Genomic DNA, 23831 nt, shown 5'->3' with positions numbered 1-23831 from the left:
TTACTAATTTTTCTCCTGTACCCTTCAAAAAGTCTCCAGGAGTAAAACAAGGTAGACATCTAATAATATCTTAACACAATCAAAAACAAGCAAACAGGACCATTGCTTACCGTGTTCACAAATATATTCAATTTCCTAAAACTTTTATTATTAAGTAGCTCTTGGATAAAGCATTTAGATTATTCTCATTTACTATGATCATGTGCAATTGGTAACAGATAATTTAATTTATTCTTTGCTGAACAAATAATTGGAGAAATTGACAAATATCTCATAAAGAAAAAATCTGTATGGCAGCAAGAATTTTGAATTCATATTGAATAGTTGAAGATTGTTTTATAAACATGAAATTCTTCCTTTTAAATTATAATTGAAGTTATTCAGAGAAATACGTGTTGGTGTTATCAAATATTTTAAATGTTAAATGTATGTTGAGAACAAAGGCATGATTTTTAAGAAGTGATTTGAATATAAACTTATATTTTTAACCTCATCAGAGGTAGTGTGAATACAAATTAAACCCATCTTTTTTCTTATATTACTAGGATTGTACTATATCTTATGGAATTTGAAAACACTGAGTATTTTCATATCTTATTTGATCTCGTGAAAATGAAAAGACCACTAATACCCGACTAGAGGCAAGTGGAAGAATCCAGCTGAACATATTTCACAAATTCCACAAAATTAAGGACTTTGTTATTGGCTAAGAAGTGATGTCTCCTATTCAGCTCTAGGCAGAAACAATTTCTCTTCTCAAAATGATATTCTACCAAAGGCAGTTGTTAGTGTGGTGTTTCAACGCAGACACACACTTTAGAATATACCTAGACACAGCAGATCTGTGAATGGAACCTTGTTCAAATGCAACCCTTGGAACCCTCTTGTACTGTTGGTGGGAATGTAAATTGATACAGCCACTATGGAGAACAGTATGGAGGTTCCTTAAAAAACTAAAAATAGAACTACCATACGACCCAGCAATCCCACTACTGGGCATATACCCTGAGAAAACCATAATTCAAAAAGACACATGCAGCCCAATGTTCATTGCAGCACTATTTACAATAGCCAGGACATGGAAGCAACCTAAGTGTCCATCGACAGATGAATGGATAAAGAAGATGTGGCACATGTATACAATGGAATATTACTCAGCCATAAAAAATCAATGAAATTGATTCATTTGTAGTGAGGTGGATGGACCTAGAGTCTGTCATACAGAGTAAAGTAAGTCAGAAGGAGAAAAACAAATACCATATGCTAACACATATGTATGGAATCTAAAAAAAAAAAAAAAAAGGTTCTGATGAACCTAGGGCCAGGACAGCAATAAAGGTGCTGACGTAGAGAATGGACTTGAGGACACGGGGAGGGGGAAGCATAAGCTGGGACGAAGAGAGAGAGTGCCATGGACATACATACACTACCAAATGTAACATAGGTAGCTAGTGGGAAGCAGCCGCATAGCACAGGGAGATCAGCTCAGTGCTTTGTGACTACCTAGAGGGGTGGGATAAGGAGGACGGGAGGGAGATGCAAGAGGGAAGAGATATAGGGATATATGTATATGTATAGCTGATTCACTTTGTTATAAAGCAGAAACTAACACACCATTGTAAAGCAATTATACTCCAATAAAAATGTTAAAAAAAAATGCAACCCTTGGCATTTTTTTACTTTTGTTTGCTTTACTTTTATTTTCAGTTATAAATGAAATAGAAAAAAAAAAGCAAGTCATATGTAAGTAGAAAATATGAGACAGTGCAACTGTGGGAAATCAGGAAAACTGAGTAAATAAGAAATTGAACAAGTACATTGATGATTCTTGGTATTGCTGGATTGTTGAAGCACCTCAGATAATACTGGTTTGACTTTGGGACCATTTAGTCCTTTCTTTGTTTGAATTCTTTTCAAACAGGACAAAAAAATAGACACTAAAAGCCCTCTCTTGCCTTCCTTGGTCCCTTTGCATTTCTAGGTGTTTACCAAGCTTGCTGTTATATATCCTGTTTTACTTACATTCAGTGCACCCTGCTGATACGTAATGATTTATTTATTTTATTGTTGAAAGCTTGTGTAAAGAGTTTAATGTCTAAAATATCAAAATATAAAATGCAAACGAACCTCTGGATCAGTTTCCAGTAAGCAATAGGAATAAACGTAGTAATATATATCCCTCGAGAAAAAGTCTGAATACAAAAGAAGAATAAAAACACTACTTCTGATTGGTAGAGTCATTCAATACATTTTCACATGGAGGTGCCAAAGCTGGATGTATTAAATGTATTTAAGTATAAAAGCACAAAGATCATGTGGTATCAGAAACAATATGAGATGTGATATTTTACCTTGCATTTTAGCGGTAGTGTCAAAACATTTGGGGCTTCGTTTATTTTTAAACTTAAGTGCTTTAGCAGTGATACATTTGTAAAGCTCTAAATATTAGCTCCCAGAGGTTATGCTTTTTATATTCTCTAACAGCATATATTATTTGACTAGCTGACAGATATTTCAATTAGGAGAGCCTTAAGTTAAAGATTGTTTTGATAGAGTAGCTCCAGAGATTGACAGTTTGGCACTACCTTTCAACAGGCTTGGCATGTTGCTTTCAAAACAGGCAAACAAAATCATCCCCCATAATTAATAATAATAATAATACATGGGTCTAGTATAATTAATTTTCTATATGGATTATGGTTTTATACCCTCCACTCCTTTCCTTTGACAGGTAAATGGTTGAAGACAGAAGACTTATAGATTTTATATCTAGCCCATGAGGATTTTGACTGATTCCATTGAGCAGGCTCAGGTCAGCTAAGTCCTTCCCTTCAAAGCATCATGGGTGTCTCCGAGCATCATTGCAAGCTTGTCCTGGCAGTAAGCCAGGCTTCAAAAGCCGTTCACTGCAGTCACTGACTCACTAATGGGCAACTGCAGGCTTTCTGATTTTCCTTTCGTTTCATGTGTTCATTTGACATAAATTTAATTAAACCAAATCTGGTGTTAGAGCAAGACGAGATAAAAGTGATATGTCTCAAATTAAAGAACTATGAAAGATACAGGAAACAGAACTATGCTTTTTTAAAAAAAATCTGTTTCTGTAAAATATTGTCAGTTTTCATAAGCTCACTACTTAAAGTCGACCAAAAAAAAAAAAAAAAAAAAAGATACTGGTATGCATTATTAAGAATAATGTGTATCCAGGGTTAGATGAAGGTCTTGGCCCCATATTCTCTGTAGTAAAACCTTTCATAGAATTCTTATGTTTTCTTTCATTCTCACACTTCAGGTAGTCACCTCTTCACAGGATATAAGACAAGTCTGCCCTTCTTCTGGCTACATAGCTCTAGTTGTTAGACAGCTCAAAAGCATACAACAGCAGAAACATGAAAAGATCACATATTAAATGTAAAAAAAATCATCAGTTTTCAAAGGTCTCTTTTGGTTTTTACTTAAGGCTAAAGAGGAGATAGAGTGAAAAAGATCATGTTGCTTAAAAAGCTCCATTTAATTGCTTTGAATGTTGCTTTAGGAACCATCCAACTTTCTCCTTTTAAAAATTGCTTTTTCCCCATTAAAAGAAATCCCAGACTAGAAATACACTATGTGAACTAAAAGCAGTCTTGCAATCTTCCTCAAGAATGCTCAGACTGATCCTCTTCCTTCCCGCAGCTGAAAGGCTGTTACTTCCTAGGACCACACTATAAGTCGTTGGATGTAAAATGATTACTCTGAGCAAATACACACAAACTAGCAAGTGATTGCAGTATCCTGTGGATAAGAATCAGCAAAACCAGAAGAACTGAGCTGACAAATTGTGTGATAGAAGGTAGATTTCCTTGGGGCAGAAAACAGTGTGTGGCGTGTGGACCCTCCGCCTTTCTTGCATTCCAACTTTTGATGGCCGACTTCTTTCATTACAAACAACTCAGATGCCTCCTGTGTACTCCCCTGACTTGATCTCTTTCTGTAGAATTCACTGGGATTTAGACTCAAGGTTTAGGATTATCAAATCCTTCTGTAACTTCTTTCATTTAAAAGATGAAAAATTAAGGGCCAACAAGATTAAGTGACTTGTTCAGGGTCACACAGCCAGTTGTTGGCACAGCTGAGACAAAAGCCACATCAACTGACTCCCAGATGAATGTTTTTGTTTTTGTTTCCAGCACTTTGAGTACTTCATTAAAATGGATCTTTTGGATTCTTTAAAGTAAACTCTTTGTATTTCCAGGTGTTTGTCATGCCTCTGACCTAAGAGAAGATATTCCTAATGGAATAGGTAGAATTAAATCTATTTAAGATTTTCAAGCGCCTCATATAGATTTCTTCTTTTAGTACTCAATAAATGTTACTCATTGGTCAAACCTTTGTTTTTCCAGAATTACCAATGGGACCATTTTTAGACTACGATTTACGTGGAGCAGACATTACTCATGAGAGCTATTCACGTCTTTAATATAACCACAGAACAGAGACTACATTTCATCCACAACCAAGCAGAGTGATGACCCTCAATACAACAGACAGTCATTTAGTCCTTAAGATATTACATTTTAAATTTTACTCTGAATTCAAATTATCATTGAAATAGAAAAGACAGATTGTTATATTCCCCCTTAGAGAGAAAGCTTTAAAAAAAAAAAAACCCTTCTGATCCTTTTAGTCATGGACCTAAGTTTACTTACAGAGATACTATAAACTTTCTATATCTATATCTATTTATCTTTCTATCAGTATAGACACATTTTTAACATAGACTCTAGTCTTTAGTAAAACTAAGACTTGAAGACTCTAGTCTTAAGTTTTAAAATGCTTAATGAGACTTTGACAAGGTCCACAATGATAGCATGTGTTAACATAATTTTATCAGTGTTTGTTCAATTTACTGAGTTCATTTATTTAACAAATATTCATTAAATAAGTACTATATGCAATTCACTGCATACACACAGCAAAAAGGGTGAATCAGCGGCTGAGCACTTGGTAATCACTCTACCCAACAAAGATGCTGTATTTTTCTTATGATATATACATATTATATACTCAAGTAATTTTACAATATTAAACTTGACACATTATTCAAATTACTGTAATTTCACAATCCTGGAATTTAAGTATTTTGTTTTCATAAAGGCTGACCTCCTAGTGATAGACTTTAAAGGTAGAAGTTCTATAGGATGCCATATTAACTAGTTGAGTTGATTAATCAAAATGTAATTGACAGTGTTTATAAATCTCGTTATGCTGAACAACTGATGGTTTAAAAAAAAAACAAATTAAAAAAGCACAAATAGGGCTTCCCTGGTAGCGCAGTGGTTAAGAATTCTGCCAATTCAGGGGACATGGGTTCGAGCCCTGGTCCGGGAAGATCCCACATGCCTCGGAGCAACTAAGCCCATGCGCCACAACTACTGAGCCTGTACTCAAGAGCTCACAAGCCACAACTACTGAAGTCCACGTGCCTAGAGCCCATGCTCTGCAACAAGAGAAGCCACCGCAATGAGAAGCCCGAGCACCACAATGAAGAGCAGTCCCCGCTCGCTCGCCACAACTAGGGAAAGCCCGCGTGCAGCAACGAAGACCCAATGCAGCCAAAAATAAAGAAATAAAATAAATTTATATATATTAAAAAAAAAAGCACAAATAAATTTCAAATCACCAGTCTTAACCATAAGGGCAGGAAAAGAGTATTGTTATCATCTAATGCTTTAATGACTATACAACAGTCTTCAAAAATGTCCCTTCCTTAATTGTTGCAAACCTGTCTAATCAAATATCTTTGTGATGTCTCTCCAAATATTTGGGAGTTTAATTTTTAAACTTTATGTATCAATTAATAACAAAATTAAAACTTCAGATGTTCTTATCACAATATTTAGAAAAGCAGGTAAAATGCAACTTTGCACAGCTAATAAACACCTGTATCCTTGTTACAGGACATATCTTTGAAAAGCAGAGTGACTCCTAAGGTGCAGGAAATCCTGAGTGTGTCCCCTTAAAGCATTTTTTCCAAGATTCTCAACAGTAATAAATGACTTCTGACAAATTAGCATCAAAGATTCTTTGAATAAGTATAAAAAACTATCTGTTCATCACTTCTTAAGAGTGTTTAGAAGTAAACTGCTTATTAAAACTGACATGTGAAAAAATCAGAGTTCAGAAAAACAAGTAAGAATTTCAAAAATAATCTGTACAAATCACGTTTTAAAAATTCCCTCTGATATTCAGTGTATTGGCATTTCATCTCCAATACTTAGAATTTGGTTTAATGTCTTAGCAACCATTATTAGGCAAATAGCTCTTGAAAATGATTGAAAAATGTAGACTGACCCTTGGGAGAGTCTATTTTTCTCCTGTTAAGAATTTAGATAATATCTAAGGCTTGGTGCCTGACATCTTAAACTTCCTCACAATGAAATTATGGTGCAGGATAACCCAGTACCAAACATGAAATGACAAGTAATTTTTTTTTTAAACTATGTTTGGTAACATCTGGATGAATGGTTGTCTTTTTAAATCTATGTTCTCCCCATCCTTGCATCTTATTTGGCATCATATTAGACAGAGTCAGTCTTGTACACGGAATTTCATCTAGGTCTCAGGACACAATTTCATCTAGGTCTCCTTTTCCTCTCCCCCCTCTCCCTCCCCTTCTCTTCCTCCTCGTCTTCCCCCTCTTCATCCTCCTCCACAACCTCCCCCTCCTGTTTATTTTTTTAAAAACCATAGTAAGGATGATACGAGTTCATGCCTGCCATATTATTAATCAAATATATTTCATTTGGTTTATTTCCTCTCTTCTGATTGACAAAGAGAGGTGGCAAGGAACATCTTTCTCACAAAATTTTATTGATCTGTGTTTTATACTAAAGAAGCAATTCTTGGTAGAAATATAAATGCAACACTAGGGCCTAAATGATATTGAGCAGATTTTGGCATTTATCTTTCTTATTGCGTTTCTGAGTACCTCTTTAAATTCTGTGCCCAAAGTGAGCGCCTACTTGCCTTAACCTTGTTCTGGCCCTGTGTAGCTCGAAAGCAGCCCTAGACAGTACATAAATAAATCAGCATGGCTGTATTCCAACAAATTTTTATCTGTTGACACTGAAACTTGAATTTCATGTTATTTTCACACCATGAAATATTATTTCTTCTTTTGATTTTCAACCATTTAAAATCATAAAAACCATCCTTAGCTTGTGTGTACAAAAACAGGCAGCTGACCGACCAAATCTGTAACTTTGGTCATAGTTTGCCAACCACACCTTTTGAAATTCAGGCATGTCCTGTTTTTTAAGAGCAACTACTCTGTAAAAGTTACATTAATATTAAGAAGGCTATAAAACAATAATAGTTTTCTTAGGAGAATGAAATTATGGGTAACTGCTTCCTCTACAATGTGGTTATGTTGCTTTCATAATTAAAACTACTTAAAATATTGATAGCTTATTTTTATAACTTGAATAATGTCTCTCTTTTGGAATGCATCAGAATCTCAGAACTGTGTGAGTTCACTTTTGATTGATTCTCAACGAGAAGTTATTCTTAACATGAAATTTCAAATCAACCAATGCTTAGCCCTTAGGTCAAGTTATTTATGATTTATGGACAAGAGTGGGCATACCACAGGCACTCAGCCTCTTAATTCATTGTCATTAAATGCTAATTTATAAACACATATTTGTATATGTATTTATGGTAGACACGTGTAGTATTTAAACAATCAAATCACTGGATTTTTTAAAATGACTATAACCATCACTCAAACATCCACTACTCCTCTCCCAAACAGAAGAAGTATATTGAAGAAAGGTGGCAAGATATAATGGAAAAGCAAACAAATAAAAACCATGGGTTTGGAAGATGATCTATACCCCAGACCTGTTTCTTGAGCAGGTGATCAACAACTAGAATTTCTTTTCTGTTATTAGATTCTGGGAAAGAAAGAGGATATATTCACCAATTACTTAGGTGCAGGGGGGAGATAGGCTTATCAAATCACAGAGTCAAATTTGAAACAAATTTGCTCATAAAAAGTCACAAAAAGTGGTTAAGACCTCTAGCGTTAGTAGTTCTATGCAGCGATCAGATAGCTTATTGGGGCTGATTGCTTAATTAACTATGCAATCCCCAACAACTTTCCCTATACAAAAATATATTTCATATTGTAAACTGCTTACTTCTCAGCATAAGTTTGCTTCACAAATTGTGAGTTTAGCTTTATAAGTGCATATAAAGTTATGCATGGCTTAAGCGATGCTGTAAATAAATAAAACATAAAAATACTGCCTATCTGGCTGCAGAAGTGAGCTACTACCAGATTTCAGCCCAGTTGGCACAAAGATAATGCTTTGGAGCAATTCAAGTCTGAAACAGCTTCAGTGATACCATTTAAGCTTGAGGTATATTGGCAGAACAAGGATATGACTAAACTAAATTTGGCTTAAGCCACCTATTACTCATACCCTCTTTCTACTGCATTCACACTCCAATTAACAAACTGTACATGATACACACACATATATTTATAGTTTATGTTTTTCCTGTGTTGGCAATGAAACTTTTTAAATTACTTTCCGTAAGCTGTGAGAATCTTCTATTCAGATCTATTTGATAAGATAAACTTGGCTCCGGAAGTGGTGGGGTGCATGGGTTTTTCCTGTTCATCTTAGAGAAGAGTTCCATTTGTACCCATTACCTCTATCCCATTACCACTTCCCACTCCTCTCGCTATGTGGGATAACGATCATCTGTACCCGTTTCAGAGTAACCAACACCCACAAGGCGGTTCTGTGCCAAATGCTTTGTATGCGCTACTATCATTTCCAATATAAGGAGAGGTACACCAATATTTCAAAGTTAAGAAACTCGTCTACGGTTACAAAGTCATTATCTTCCGTACCAAGATAACAACCTAGTTCTTTCTAAATCAAAACCTGTGTTTTTTAAAAGGTCGGGTTTTTTTAGGTATAATTTAGGTACATTAAAAGACACAATGAGTTTTGACAAACAACCTGAAGTTTGTACCACAACCACAATCAACATACAAAATATTTTCACCACCGTAAAACACTCCCTCATCACTGTTTATAATCAATCTGCTTTCCCCACCCACAGATCCTGGCTTCTACTGATCTGACTTCTGTCCCTATAAGTTTGAGTCTGTTAGAATGTGGTAAGTATGGAATCATACAAAATACAGCCTTTTGTGTGGACTCTCTCACTTAGCATAATACTTTAAGATTTGTCTTCATTTTTGCATGTTAATTCCTTTTTATTGAGGGGTAAACTGATCAGCAGTATTCCATTGTACAGAAGCACTTCAATTTGTTTATTCACTCACATGTAATGGCACATGGGTTGTGTCCAGTTTATAACAATAATAATTAAGTCTTTATAACCATTCATATAAGGTATTTATGTGGACATGGATTTTTGTTTCTCTTGCATAAATACCTAGGAGTAAGATTGTTGAGTCATAAATATATTTGTTGTGTATGTCTCATTGTGTCAGAAACTGCCAGACTGTTTTCCAAAGTGAATGTAATATTTTACACTCCCACAGGCAATTAATGCGAGTTCCAGTTGCTTCGCATCCTCATCAGCCATTTTAACAGGTGTGTAGTGGAATCTCATTGTTGTAATTTTTATTTCCCTAATGAGTAATGACATTGATCGCCTTTTCATGTGCTTGTTTTGTCATTTGGCTCTTTTCTTTTGTGAAATATCTTTTCAAATCTTTTGGCTCTTTTAAAAATTGGGTTGTTTTATTATTGAATTCTGTGATTTTTAATATATATTCTGGATACAAGTAATATATCAAATATATGTTTTGCAAATATTTTCTCCCCATCCATGTGTTTTTTTTTAAGACTTAGTTTCTTTAGAACAGTTTTAGGTTCACAGCAAGATTAAGAGGAAGGTACAGAGATTTCCCCTATAACCCCTGCATACGCATAGCTTCCCCCATTGTCAGCATCCCTCACCACAGGGTACATTTTTTACAAATGATGAACTTACATTGAAATATCATAATCACCCCAAACCCGTAGTTTACCTTACAGTTCACTCTTGGTGTTGTACATTCTATGAGTTTGGACAAATGCATAATAACATGTATCCATCAATGTAGTATCTATCATACAGAATATTTTTAGTGCTCTAAAAATTCTCTGTGCTCCATCTATTCATCCTTCTCCCCCAAACCTCTGGCAACCACTGATCTTTTTACTGTCTCCATAGTTTTGCCTAATATAAAGATATCTGTAGAAATATGATCAATGAAGTATTACTTGAAATAGTAAAAATTGATAACTTATTAAATTTGCTACAGTGTCATAGTAGACTATTACATAGCCAAGAAATAATAATATATATAGTATGTATCTTTACTATATTACTAAAATAAAAATATGCCAAAATCATATTATTGAATAAAAACTTATAAAACAGTATTATGGTATGATTAAAACAAATATATTTAGTAAAAAATTAAAATTATCTTTAAAAAAACAGCTGCCATTTAAACCAACTATTCCAGGATATAGCAAAAAGTAATTATCCCAGAAAGATAATCATTCCTTTGTATATAAAACATTTTTTGAATAAGTCAGATTGACATGAAATAATATGGTTTTAAATAAAATATAAAAGAGTGACTGCTTGCTTTTACAATGTCATTTGTGGTGCCTCTAATGGAAGAGAGAGTAGAGATGGAAGAATGGGCGGCAACTACATGATGGGACACCAAACAGAATGATGGCCACTATGTAGGGGAAATATATATCATCCAAACCAAGATATGTCTGAGAGTGAAAATGGTCTCTGTTTATAATTACATCCAGTGGACTGGAATATAGTCAGCTATGGAAAACCAGAAGTGTGTCATCTGCTTACCTTTCAGTAATCCCTCCTAAGGATCATCCTTGGTTATTCATTTTAGGTACCATCATATTTGGAGATGTCATTCTCTTCTATTATCCCAAAAGCTTTCATGGTGATTATCATGGAAAACAGCCCTGTGCTGGTGGAAATATAGAGATATGAAGGTAAAGAAGGCTGAGTAATACATTATGTGCAATTGGACAGATTGCAGAAGGGGTTATTTGGACAATTTAAATAGCCTTGGAAATCCACAGGAGGCTATGATCTAACTTAAATATTAAAGGTAGGCACAATTTCACTTTGTATTCACATATATAGCAATATGTATGAAGTGTAGAAGGAGCCTAATAAATAAACATTTGTTAAATGTATAAAAGAAAAATACCTATACAGGAGTCTTAACATTCCTGGGGGCATTTTGTTTGTACTTAAAAATAATAATGGCTTAACCTTACTATATGCCAGATACTGTTTTAAATGATTTATATACATTAACCAATTTGCTACTTATAGCAGTCCCATGCCCTGCAAAGGCCAAGAAAAACATACCTGATATTGAAAAAAAATTGATATTATTAATTTGTTTCAATAAATAAAACTGCACAACATTGAAAACCACGGTCCATCCCAGCAAGAAGGTATTAGAAGTGATTTAAAAAGTTTGGTCTTGGTTGGGTAATTTTAGAGAGAATTTATATAAGTAGGAGTTTGCTCTGAATTGAGTATTATCAGGAAGGAGGGAGGATTCTATGATTGTATATATTAATTTGTATGAAGAACATGTTAAAAATAAAATGGGGCTAAGGTATAATGGATAAAGAAGCAGGCATTTCTCACGTTATCTGTGAGAGGGGGATTTAGTAATTTTTGTGGTTTACTCCGTGATCATATTTTTGTTTTTGCTCAGACATGATTATGAGTGATGTTGGTCGCAGAATGACCATCTGATGGTGGTGATGTCTGGCATTGTTTTGTTCAGTGGGAGAATACCCAGCCTAGCTGTGAGTACAGGCCTAGCAACAAGCTAGCTACCAACTGGCAGAAGCTACTTTTCTCTTTTCTCAGTAATATTTTATTCCTATTTTGTAGTCAAGGAAATTGAAGTACAAACAAGTTGAGTAACTTGAACAAAGGCATAGAGTTAGTAACTGGTAGAGGTAGGAAACTGGGGTTTCTGGTTCTAGAGCACCTGTGAATTACTATGCTAGGAATGGTTTTCTATAACATTCAGAATTTTTCTTGGAATTGTTATGAAGAAAAGGTGTTTTTCTTTCTTGTTGAACAAGAAGTTTTGTTTTAATTTTTTTCGTCTCTTGAAAATGAAGAAATTGCTGGTTTCTTTCATATAACTGATTCTGTGTGGAGACTCAGTGAATTCCTTTTACTATATTGATATTTATATATTTTCCAACAATATTTGATACACACATGTTCCTTTTTTGTGTCTGAATGACCTTGACTCTGTATTCCTCAAGAGCAGGAAATCTCCAATTTAAGAACTTCTGACTTCAGACTTATGTACAGTAAGGGACACAGAAGTTGGCTAATGTATGCGTTGAGCCTGAAGAGAATATTGGTTTCAATTCCACATCTCAATACAGGGCATCCAGGCAGAATGTCAGTATGATTAAAGGAACACAAGCCTCTTGTAATTCTGATTATATACTGGTCATTGTCCTAGAAGATGACTTTATTCTAAATAAATCCTGTTGAAGGGGAAGGGAAGGGAGAGCATGGAAAAAGTAATTACAATGCCTCCTGCCTGTTTAGGGTTTTTTTGAGGACTGAAATAAGCCTGGAAAGTGTTGGCGGTGGGAAATAGAAGCTCAGGAAGAATGGAGGCAAAGAAAATCAGTCTGTGTTTGACACTCCTCTGTCAATTATAGACTCCATATTTTACCAATTCTCTTCAGTAGGGAACCTATATTCTCTTCTTTTACCTACTGACAATCACAGTTACTACATAAATCTACTTGCCTGATAATAAACATTATTTCTAATTTGTGATGGTTAATTTTATGTGTCAACTTGGCTAGGCCACAGTACCCAGATATTTGGTCAAATACCAAATTGAGTATCTCTGTGAAGGTATTTTTTAGATGAGATTAATATGTAAATCAGTAAACTTTGAGTAAAGCAAACTTTTATTCTATATTATGGGTGGACTTTATCCAGTCACATAAAGACCTTAAGAGAAAACAGATAGAGGTCTCTTGAGGGAGAGGAAACTTTGTCTCCAGACTATCTCTGGACTTGAACTTCACCAACTTCTCCCTGAATCTCCAGCCTGCTGGCCTACACTGAAACTTTTGTACTTGCCAGCCTCCACAATCATGTGAGCCAATTTCTTAAAATCTATCTATCTATCTATCTATCTATCTATCTATCTATCTATCTATCTATCTACCTACCTACCTACCTACCATTTATCTATCTGTCCATCCATTCTATTGGCTCTGTTTCTCTGGAGACCTCTGACTGATGAGATTTCAACCCTTCCTAATTTCATACCGGAGATTCCCATCAACTGCTTCCTTCATTATTCTTATCCCAACTAGGGCTGAAGACTTGGGATTCCCATACTTATTCCTCCAAGTCTTAAAATAAAAATCTCTAGAATTCATTTTTTTCACATCACCACTGCTACTGACCTAATTCGTACCATCAACAACTCTCTCCTGAATTAATGCAACTTCCTAACTAGTCTACTTTCCCCTTTCTTCCCTTCTTCCACTACATTTTCCACACTGCTACAAAACTAACTTTATAAAATATAGATCTAATGTTGCCACTCTCAGCCTTGAATATTTTGGTGATTTCCCATGAATTTCGGGAAAATACATTTAACAAAATTTTTTTGGTGAAAAATGCATGATTATATCCATTAAAGGCACAGGAGACTTCATGAAAAATAGAACCACACTTCGGCTTATGTAAAAGTAAAATATACTTAAAATATTCTAATGAATTTTAGAAATTAAAATAGGAATATATCAATGCACAGTATTTCCTTTCATATTCTTTAATCAGGATCGTCTAGTCTAAGATTGCTTCACTGTGATTTAAAAAAAAGTTTAGTCTTTAATAGTAAGCTACTATAGATTACTTTGGTCCATAATTAGGATCAAGGTTTTTATGGCTAAACAGAGGTACCAAATAACTCTATCCTCTCTCAAAGGCCTACTGTAGTTTTTAAAACATAGATTTACAAAATTTTTCTGGAGAATAAAAGTAGTTCCGAAGTCAAAACTGTATTTGTTTGATAAATTTACAAGAACATATATACATATTATTTCAGGACAGCAGCTAGAATCCTTAAGAAATAATAAAGATTTTCTAAGCTAACTAATGTGATGTGAAGCCAGCCTTCCTTTAAGATCCTCACATAAAATCTATATAGATTTATGTTACCTTTTCCTGAGAACACACAATATACTGTGCTTATGTCATGAAGGTTATCATTCTAAGGATTTCACATTTTAATTTGAATGTTTTAAAATTTGCTCCTTTTTTGGATAAAATATGGCTTAATAAAGGCAGAAAAATATAATGGAAAAATACAATGAAATGATCAAATTTTGTTATCAGTTCACATTCAGTATAATTCTAGAACTGCTACTTAGATATGCTGATATTTTATTTTCTATTACAGTCTTGTTTGTTTCATTTTATTATAATGCTAATTGCCACCATTTAAATGACTTAATGACTCACTAATTTGTCTAGATGTATAGCTTAAGTAGCTATACCTTAAAATACTTTTTCTGTTGGCTTTTTGGAGAGAGTTATGGTAAGTTTTCTCACACATATAATTGGTTAAAGTTCAAGAACTAAAAATTCGAATTGAGAATATTAGAAAATAAACATTTCTTGCTCTCTCAAGTTAAGATTTGTAATAAGCATTATTATCATTTTAAGTGTCCAAGTATAAACAGTAAGTTGCAAAATCAGTTTATTTTTAATCTTACCTCTTCTGACTTGAAGCCCACTTTTACATTCAGTACACTACGGGTATCTCTTCTCTATTAGTAACAGTCCACAGTTTTCCCAATTCTAGTCCCAGATGACTCCATATTTTCTGCCCTGCTCTCCAGACGCATCACTGAAATACAAGTGTAAAATTCCACAAATAAATACAATCATAACGGTGAAGAGAGCCAGGGGGTGTAATTGGATAAGAGTAAAAAATTAAATATTTCAATACATTTCTACATGACAGAAAGTAGCTAGGAACACTTTGAAGAATGAAATGAGTTCAGAAAGCCTCAGCCCAGAAAGTTTCAGGGGACTGGGGAGACCTGGGAATCAGTCTGCTGGTTAGCACCCTAGTGAGGCCCTGGTCTCAGGAGTTAGCAGGTACAATGAGGGCCAAGGGTGAGTAATAGACTAAAGGGAAGGAAATGACTAAAGATTTGACCAAGTGCCTTAATTAGTACCAATCCCTTCCCAACCCCCACCTGCAGAGAGATATTTTAGCCTTTAATCCCAGGCCAAAATGAATTGCTCTTCTCTAAAAGTATTGAACAACCTGTTTGCACAAATCACAATAGCCTATGTATAGTATTGTGATTAACGCTGTAATGAACATGGGAGTGCAGATATTTCTATGAGATACTGATTTCATTTCCCTCTGATATATACTCAGAAGTTGGATTGCTGGATCACATGATAGTTCTATTTTTAATTTTCGAGAACCCTCCATACTGTTTTCCACAATGGTTGTACCAATTTACTTTCCCATCATCAGTGTACAAGGGTTCATTTACTCCACTTCCTCACCAACACAAACTGTGATTCTTAAACATTGTACATCAGAATTCTCTGGAGGACTTTCAAAAACACAGATTTCTGGGTCCGAGCCCCAGAATTTTTGATTTAATAAGTCTGAGTTGGGGCCCGAGAATTGCGTTTCTAACAAGTTTTCAGGTAATGCTGATGTTGCATGTTCAAGAACCACACTTTGAGATCCACTACATTACACAATTGAGATTTCAATTTTTTTTTTTTTTTGAGACAGCAAGACATGAATTCAAACTCCAGCATACTCCCTTTCAAGTAAAATGACTGTGGTAAGGTGAACTAAATTGGAAATGTTTCTGTTTATTTTTCTGTAAAATAGGGATACTATTGTAAAAGAGTATTTCAAATCTTAAATAATATAATGAACAGAGCCCAGCACATGCTAAACAGTCAATAAATGTTACTACAATTTTTAAAACGCAAAATGATAATATTTTTATATCATCAGGCATTTTAGGTTCTCAGTGTCTGCTTTCCTAGCAATTTATGCCTGTAGGCAACAGTGGTAGACTCTAAAATATGAATAGGGAACTCAAAAGTCTCTTACATTTACATCGTGACTTCATCTGAGTCTTCCTTGATTTTGCTGACAAATCTGTGCATTGGGATTAGTGCTTTCACATGATGAAACCATTTAAAGGGAAAATATTTCATAACTCTTCTGATTTGGTATTTTATATTTCTAATTTGGTCAGATATAAATAATTGTTCTTGCCGTAACATCCATTGTGAATTGCTCTCTTGCAGTGGCTTGCCCCTTCTTCAATTTGATAGGGAGTCACGGTCTGCCTTTCAGCTGGGGATAGCCCCATAAAACGTATCTGGGGCAGTTTTTTAATTAAGAACATTATAACAAAGAGAAGCTAATTAAAAATGATTATGACCATATGTAGTGAGAATTCTATACATATATATGTATTAAAAGATACCCACACCTACACATTTGTGACAGGGACGTACTTATGTCAATTTCCAGTTCATGCTTGCTAAGAAAGTGATAATAGTACAAGTCCCTCTCTGTTATGGTCTCATCAGGTCTGTATTCCTCTTCTCTAAGGTCCTAAGACCTCTTCCTTGAGCCACAAATCTCTAAGCTAGTAGGTCTCTTTTTCAGTTACAGGCCAGTTTATAAGCTTTGAACTTGTGGGTAATGAAAGCAGGATGACCAAGCTCTTTAACTGGTTAAAACAAAGCTTCCACTCAACAAGTTGCAAAATGAAAAGTGAATGAGATTAATTGGCTGAAGAAACAAAATTCTGCATTGAATTAAAAGTTAACTTCTCCAGCCCATTTCCAAACTTCACCTGTCTTTTGAATATTTTCCGCACATTTACTTTTTTTACCCAGAAGGGTGTTTGTGGGGAAAAAGCGTCAATGACTCAGTTCAGTTTTGCAAAGTACTAACAGTTCTAGAAAGGAAACCTGCTATATTGAGTAAGTGCAAAGTATGATTATTAATATTAATATTTTTAAACAGCTGACAGATGGTGAAAACAATGAAATATTTTGATAACTCCTTGCTATATTTTCAGAGACTTGAAGGCTTATTGAAAATATGAGGTTCTAAATATTTGAATACGTGGATGCTTTTTCAGATCAGTGTGACCAAATCTTTTTTTGCAAATACTGTGTTATAGTTTAAAAATTAAGGTGGTGCTAAAAGAAAAGGGGATAAAAATACATACAAATGAAAAATTCCTGCAAGAATTCTAGTGCGATATCAGGCATTGCACCTCCAGGGCAATCTATGCATCTTTCAAACAGAAACTCCCCCAGATGAGCTTGTCTAGCATCACTAAAAGAACTTGGGCCAAGTATGTCAGCATTAAAAATACCGAATTGGCTGGAAATACTGTTGTGTGTCAACCTTTATTTGTCCTTTAAACCAAGAAAAAAAGAATAAAAGTATGCCTGTAGGCAAAATAAAGGTCCCCTCTTTCCTTCTCCTCCCTTTCATTCCTCTTACTCTCTTCAACTTATATGAGATTTGTAAAATGAATTGTAATAGAAAGTTCATATGACAAAAATTACAGTGGTGCGGCCAAGAAAACACCCAGGGGGCTTTTAGCTTCCGTTGTGCCAGGAATGAACTATCAGATCAGCCTTCTGGACTCAAATGCGACACTGTCAATAAGGATACATCATCTTTTTTGTGGTGTAGAAGAGCTGTCGGTTGTAATTCCCATTATTCTAAAGCCAGGATTTTCCATTAGTATAGCCACCTGCTGGGTTTCTCTACTCAGGTTTAATGGAGTCTGAATTAGAATTTATCACCATCTGTGGGAAGACAGGAAATGAGAGAGCATCACTAATTCCTTTCTTCATTTGCAAAGTGTATGTATAATTTTTATAAGGAAGTAGCAAAAGCAGCCGAGGTTGGAAATGGATGGAAGAATATTTTAGCTCACGTTGACATCAGAGCTCCAGACCAAGGGGGACACATGCTGTTTGTTCTAAAGCCAACTCCAGCAACAAAAAGAATGTTTTAATTTCCTATGTAATGTAGTATTGAAATCATGCAGATTCAGGATGCTATTTCTCTTCAGCTTCCAAAAAGATCTCAGAAGATTTAATCAGATCTCTAGTGAAGATGAAAGACTTGGATACATATCAAGTTCACAAAAATGAGTTCAAGATTCCTAATTACTACATTAGCTTATAAACAGAACAGTATAGAATATAGGTGTCTATTATATGTAGTTCCTTCTTTTCCTCCAGAGATTAAAAAAAAAAACAAAAAAAAAAACTTTGTAGAACTCAAGAAGAAAGACCAGAGAACATCAAAACATTCAGGATGATCTCTAGAATCAGTGTAATGCCTTAAATTCATATAACTGTATCTCAGGGGTTCTGACTTACACAGAGTCACCAATAGTGCATTATTATCATATTTAATTTTAAAAAAACAGATGGGTTTATAGGAAAGGTGAGCAATTTGCAATTAAATTCTGGCATTGGCTAGTGGATAAAAAGTTTGCAAATCTGATCTGCCCAATTTTTTACACTGCTCCATCAGGGTAGGGTGTTGCCTTCTGGAATCTGCTGTCCAAATACATAGAGAAAAACGAAACCATTCCCGACATACCAGCTGTGATAGATATTGCTTACCACTCCAGCTAAGAACAAGCAGAGGATAATGGCAGTTCAAAACATGAGGGGAAAAAATCCTCTCAGGAAAGAGGAAGGATTTAAAGTCAAAACAGACACACACAGACACACACAGACACACACACAGAGCCTCTGAAAAAACACTGCATGCCATTGTCTTTCTTCAGGAACCATGAGTTCATCCCTTTCTCATGAATCTCCCTCCATGTTTATAATCTCGGATTAATGACTCTAAACAGTGAGCCTGTTCTAAAGTCATGGGGGTCAGCTCTGTGGACTTGAGGAGCTTGGATAATTGGAAGGAATGTTACTTATTACAGTGAAGCAACAATTCCAGGGGAGGAGAGGAAGAAGCACCACAAATAACTGCACTGTTGTTCTTTAAGACTACCAAGAGAGTTCGCGCTCCTATCAGGGAGGCTGTGAAGACTGTATTGTGACAAAGCAAAATGCCTCCTGGGTGCCTGCTTCTAGTGGAAAGCTTTTGATGTTTGATCTGTAATGAGATGGAAGAGGAAAACAGTCCCTTGGTTAACTAATATATACTGGATATGAACAGATTCAAAGATTTAAGTTTCCGTTCTGGGACAAGATCCCCCATGCCACTCATTTATTATTTAGGAAATTCTGTAAGTTCTTTTCTTTTTTGTACAGAATGTGTGATGGGTTTAACATACTTCTGCTTTCATATCTGGCTTGGATAATAACCCTAATAATTAGTATGCCGTGTTTCGCTTTTACTAGTTTAGCTCTTTCTCAGTGTGGATATGATGTGGCTTTATGTAACTTCCTTTTGGCGTATATGAGCAATCAGAACTTAGGGCTTCTTATTGGGCCTAAGCACTTTGTACTGGAAAGCGGAGGGGCAGTAACCTAACACAAGTGCAAAGGATTGCATATAACACAGAGCTCAAGATAAAGACAGAATGAAAAAACTGAAAGCAAAAGCAATAAATAAATAAGCAGTTAATTTTACTCCACACGGCATGCTATGGATGATGTCACACATATGGTGATTCATACCAGGAGCAGCAACTTTAGAGATGAAGTCAAACCCTAGAAAATCTGTCAGTTTGGGTTAACAGAACATTGTTATTACCTCAAGTCAAGCAGATGGAGGGCAAACTTCTCTGCTGGATTCTGCTGCTCTTTAATTAATGTCCACATTTATTATGTCAATATAATGCATCACATTTGGTCTAAAGGTTGTTTTACTTTTTTTTTTTAAAGCAAGAATGATTATTTCATTTAATTTCAACATTTGAACAGCTGCACAGGATTTCAGAGCCATATGTAGATACCCAAATAATAATGTTTATATCAGTGTATAAAAGAAAAAGAAGAGAAGGAACCAAGCTGGTTTTATATATTTCATTCTTGATGTAGAGATGGATTTGTTACTTCTTTTATGAGCATTTCCAAATGAGGGATTTTGAGTACATGCATGTGAACATAGAAGAAAAATAGGAATCTCAGATGATAAAGCTATGCAGATCTTATTACAGTGTTATTCCTTCATAAAGAAATTAATAGCTGCAATTCCTCTAGTGCTCTGTTTAGTCTTGTCAGTGAAGAATAGCAAGTAGGAAGATAACACTGTAGAGACATCTCATCTTATCTCAGAAACTTTGATTTTCTTATGTGTGTTCAAAAGGAACAAGGAATCCCTGGCATCTGATATTGTGCATGAGAAACTGTGGTGTTAAATCTTTAGCACAATTCAAAGAATAAGCCTATTATGTAACAATGAAAGAGGACATGTGCCATAGCTACAAACATGCTTTCTTAAATAGATGGCAGGCTTGCATTGTTCATTTTGGGAAAATATATTTTCAGTGTCGGCTCTAGCTTTTAATTATTTAAGTTAGTCAAATCCAGAATCGTTAAAATGTGCAAATATTACCTGGAATCACTCCAAGAATAGGGAATCGAGGAATAGATTATAAGATTCTACCATGAGCTTCACATTTTTAAAAAAAATTATCTATAGTTTAGACCAGTAGTTCTCAAACAGGGGCAATTTTGTCTCCCAGGGTACATACAAGTCTGGGGAGGGAAGTGGTCCTACTGAAATCTAGTGGGTAGAGGCCAGGAATGCTGCTAAATATCCCCAAATACACAAGATAGACACCAAAACACAGAATTATCTGGCCCAAAATGTTAATACTGATGAGATTTAGAAACCCTGGTCTCTGTCAATAAAACCACTTTGTCATCTCTAAATATATGAAAAATCTTCAGATGAGTAGGAGAAAAGCATTTTCCAATTCAATTAATTTGTTTCCATCATAGGTACTATAACTAAGGAACACAATACTAACCTTGGTTGTGTTACCTGTCAGTGAATTATATTATATACGACAGGAACATATATAGTAATGAAATACGAAATAAGTGAAAAGTTTCATATTTTATAGGTTCTCTTCCATCCACTTCTCTTTCTCTCTGTCTCTCTTATTTTTACATCATTTTCCTCAATCTGTCTTTATATTTCTCGGAGGAAAAAAAAAATCTCAAAAATGTACTGAATTGGCATGTTAGCATTTCTGTGTCTGGAATCCTTTTTAATTTTCAGTCCTTCAAAATCTGATGCAAAACACCTCTAGCAGGAGACTTTTCCTGTTCCTTTTTACCAATGGTTTATTATTTAATTCTGCATGCTTTAACATTCAATTATTTGGTGTTCTTCCAAATATGAATTTTATTTCACAGTATACTGACAAGGCTATATTCAAAGAAATAATTTGTAAATGATGGGTTAAACAAAATTAAATTGTGTTTACTGCAAGACTTTTCAGAATCTTGAATATGCTAATATGTATTGTAAATATCAAGAAAAGGATTTAGTAACTATTATTTTTCCAAATCTACTACATTATAGAACATTTCTTTACATGAACTTTCTATTACATCTGATGAATTTGTGGTCTGAAAAACATGTCATGGATCGCTCATGAATTGTCTAGAATGTCCTATTCCCATTGCTGGGTACCTATCATCCATAATTCCATCTTCTCACCTTAAATATTCCAAAGCCACTAGGAATCTAAGGATCTGGTATCTGCTAGAGAACAGGCACATCCACAGGGCAGAACATAATACAACTCCCTTGCTAAACCTCTGGTGCTCATAGACCACTCCTGGTCCAAAGGAAACAGTAATACATGCTTTAATCAAAAAAAATCTGAAAATGCAGGTCAAGCTGGGTGCAACCGCCTCCTCTGACTTGCATGTTGGTCATTAGCCAACCTGTCTCTGGCCATTTAGACATCTCTGCATGAGACAAGCATTGCTTGCTTCTGTCCCTCATACTGCAGAGGATGCGGATTAAATTCTTTGAGGAATCTCACTGAAGACCCTTTACTGAACAGGTAGCCCATTCCAAGTGCTAGGGACTCACAGCACAGCCTCCCCTAATAAAGCCTTTTATCAGATTTTCTAATTTCCACCCTAGAGTCCATTATAGCTTCAATACAATACTTCACTGAAGTATCATACTATGCTTTCATTTATTTTTCATCTATTTTTTTTCCAGTCCTATAGGCTGGCCAGTCTCATAATTCACCCTGCTATCTCATCTGCTCTACCTGTTGCTTCAGTTTAAAGTTCTAACAAACTGATAGATATATCTACAGGGTTGTGCATACAGAATCATGTACATGTCCTGTACTTTATGGATAATTTAGAGAATTTTCAAAGATAATTTCACCTGTGCTTGGTTTTCACCAAATATGCTAACATTGGAACCAGACTCCAATTGTAATATTTGACTACTCTCTGTAGAAAAGACCAGATAACTGAGTTAGAAACCTTACCTTTTAGTTCTAAACTTTTGACCAACTTTCTAAGTGAGCTAATTGACTCACTCTACCTCTTTGTTCTGTTTTTCACCTGAGCAATATAGATATTTTCCTATATTACTTTTTAGTAAAAACTTAAAGCACAATGATATATGATGACTAAAACATGGTCTCAAATGTAAGATTCTTCAATATACTCATGTTTATATTAAAGTCAGTTAAATGTGCCTCTGAATTTTGAAGTTTTGGATCATGTTCTATTATATATATATATATATATATATATATATACACACACACACACACACACACACACATACATATATACATATATATATGTGTGTGTGTGTATGTATATATATATATATATATATATATATATATATATATATACACACACACACACACATACATAGTAGAAGACATAGCTTTGTTTGTGGAGAGAAATTCTAAAAACTGTAAGGGAATAACATATGTTAAAATTTCAGTAATATGATAAATAAAATATTGAAATGTTGTTTGGTACAACAAGAAAATTGATGTTTCCAAAATTCATAGATGTTCCATGTGACTTTAATCATGAGAAAAGGGAGGATAAAGAGAGAGCAGAGGAAAATGGCTGTTACCTAGATGGATAAGTTAGGATTTTATTTTACTTTAATTTGATCAAAAGGGTCAAAATAGGGGAATAGATTATCTTTATAAATAAATACAAGATAAGATATAGGAATGTATTCACGTCAAGATATTCTTATAATATGGAACCAAAATACTGGATATCTATACCAATCCCCAAAAGAATTTGAAACTGAGTAATGGATTTATAATGTTGCCAAAAATTCAAGTCTAGAAGTAAAAATAATCATGTAAGAATGAGAAAGCTAACATAACATTTCTGACAGTACAAGAATTAATAAAATTACAGATAATGTTTTATGGTATTTAACTGCTTCAAAATTATTATATAATGAAAGTAATAATAGTAGGTAACATTTACTAGATATTTACTAGATTTCATTCTTTCTAATTGCTTTGTAGACTGTTAATTCATTTACTACTTATAACTGTAACAGAGCAGAACCCTAGGGGGCCTTCCTGGGACAGACCCTTCCCTCACATTCTCTCCTTTAGCTCCTCTCTAAAGATGATAGATTCTGATACACATTCCCCTAGTTGTTTTGCAGATGCTGGGATCCCCACTAGCTGGAAGAAATTAACACATCCCCTCCCCAAACC

General features: G+C 34.7%; 1 long non-coding RNA gene across 1 annotated transcript in view; it reads right to left on the bottom strand.

Moving 5' to 3' along the window:
- Positions 1-23831, bottom strand: part of LOC309664989 — a 186271-nt gene that overhangs the window by 134779 nt on the left and 27661 nt on the right. Inside the window, exon 2 of the long non-coding RNA XR_014266125.1 lies at positions 10900-14989. This is a non-coding gene — a long non-coding RNA (uncharacterized lncRNA). The remainder of the gene's footprint in view (positions 1-10899; positions 14990-23831) is intronic.

This window comes from Balaenoptera physalus (genome assembly GCF_965194825.1).
Source record: "Balaenoptera physalus genome assembly, chromosome: 7".
In the NCBI taxonomy this organism is placed as follows: Eukaryota; Metazoa; Chordata; class Mammalia; order Artiodactyla; family Balaenopteridae; genus Balaenoptera; species Balaenoptera physalus.
This window is presented reverse-complemented; position numbering and strand designations above follow the sequence as displayed.